Below are 1,955 nucleotides of genomic sequence, written 5' to 3'. Positions count from 1 at the left end.
CCGGTCCCGGTCCAGTTCCAGGTCCAGGTCCAGGTCCAGGTCCAGGTCCAGGTCCAGGTCCATGTCCATGTCCATGTCCAGGTCCCGGTCCCGGTCCGGTTCCAGGTCCAGGTCCAGGTCCAAGTCGAAGTCCAAGTCTAAGTCCAATTCCAGGTCCGCGGGGAGAACTGGTCGACCCGGCGGCCGGGGGACCCCGGAGACGACGGAGCCCAAGTCTAGGTCCCGGTCCATGTCCATGTCCAGGTCCAGGTCCATGTCCATGTCCAGGTCCAGGTCCAGGTCCAGGTCCAGGTCCCGGTCCAGGTCCATGTCCAGGTCCAGGTCCCGGTCCCGGTCCGGGTCCGGGTCCGGGTCCGGGTCCGGGTCCGGGTCCATGTCCATGTCCAGGTCCAGGTCCAGGTCCAGGTCCAGGTCCAGGTCCAGGTCCCGGTCCGGGTCCGGGTCCGGGTCCGGGTCCATGTCCATGTCCAGGTCCAGGTCCAGGTCCCGGTCCCGGTCCCGGTCCGGGTCCGGGTCCGGGTCCGGGTCCGGGTCCGGGTCCATGTCCAGGTCCATGTCCATGTCCAGGTCCAGGTCCAGGTCCAGGTCCAGGTCCCGGTCCGGGTCCGGGTCCGGGTCCGGGTCCGGGTCCGGGTCCATGTCCCGGTCCCGGTCCCGGTCCCGGTCCAGGTCCATGTCCATGTCCATGTCCATGTCCAGGTCCAGGTCCAAGTCGAAGTCCAAGTCTAAGTCGAAGTCCAAGTCCGCGGGGAGAACTGGTCGACCCGGCGGCCGGGGGACCCCGGAGACGACGGAGCCCAAGTCTAGGTCCCGGTCCATGTCCATGTCCATGTCCATGTCCATGTCCATGTCCATGTCCATGTCCAGGTCCATGTCCGGGTCCGGGTCCGGGTCCGGGTCCGGGTCCGGGTCCGGGTCCGGGTCCATGTCCAGGTCCAGGTCCAGGTCCAGGTCCCGGTCCCGGTCCAGGTCCAGGTCCAGGTCCAGGTCCAGGTCCCGGTCCGGGTCCGGGTCCGGGTCCGGGTCCGGGTCCGGGTCCGGGTCCATGTCCGGGTCCGGGTCCGGGTCCGGGTCCGGGTCCGGGTCCGGGTCCGGGTCCCGGTCCAGGTCCATGTCCAGGTCCAGGTCCCGGTCCCGGTCCGGGTCCGGGTCCGGGTCCGGGTCCGGGTCCGGGTCCATGTCCATGTCCAGGTCCAGGTCCAGGTCCAGGTCCAGGTCCAGGTCCAGGTCCCGGTCCGGGTCCGGGTCCGGGTCCGGGTCCATGTCCATGTCCAGGTCCAGGTCCAGGTCCCGGTCCCGGTCCCGGTCCGGGTCCGGGTCCGGGTCCGGGTCCGGGTCCGGGTCCATGTCCAGGTCCATGTCCATGTCCAGGTCCAGGTCCAGGTCCAGGTCCAGGTCCCGGTCCGGGTCCGGGTCCGGGTCCGGGTCCGGGTCCGGGTCCATGTCCCGGTCCCGGTCCCGGTCCCGGTCCAGGTCCATGTCCATGTCCATGTCCATGTCCAGGTCCAGGTCCAAGTCGAAGTCCAAGTCTAAGTCGAAGTCCAAGTCCGCGGGGAGAACTGGTCGACCCGGCGGCCGGGGGACCCCGGAGACGACGGAGCCCAAGTCTAGGTCCCGGTCCATGTCCATGTCCATGTCCATGTCCATGTCCATGTCCATGTCCAGGTCCATGTCCGGGTCCGGGTCCGGGTCCGGGTCCGGGTCCGGGTCCGGGTCCGGGTCCATGTCCAGGTCCAGGTCCAGGTCCAGGTCCCGGTCCCGGTCCAGGTCCAGGTCCAGGTCCAGGTCCAGGTCCCGGTCCGGGTCCGGGTCCGGGTCCGGGTCCGGGTCCGGGTCCGGGTCCATGTCCGGGTCCGGGTCCGGGTCCGGGTCCGGGTCCGGGTCCGGGTCCGGGTCCCGGTCCAGGTCCATGTCCAGGTCCAGGTCCCGGTCCCGGTCCGGGTCCGGGTCCGGGT

This window comes from Eschrichtius robustus, unplaced genomic scaffold (assembly GCF_028021215.1).
Source record: "Eschrichtius robustus isolate mEscRob2 unplaced genomic scaffold, mEscRob2.pri scaffold_451, whole genome shotgun sequence".
NCBI lineage: Eukaryota > Metazoa > Chordata > Mammalia > Artiodactyla > Eschrichtiidae > Eschrichtius > Eschrichtius robustus.
Note: the sequence above shows the minus strand (reverse complement) of the source record.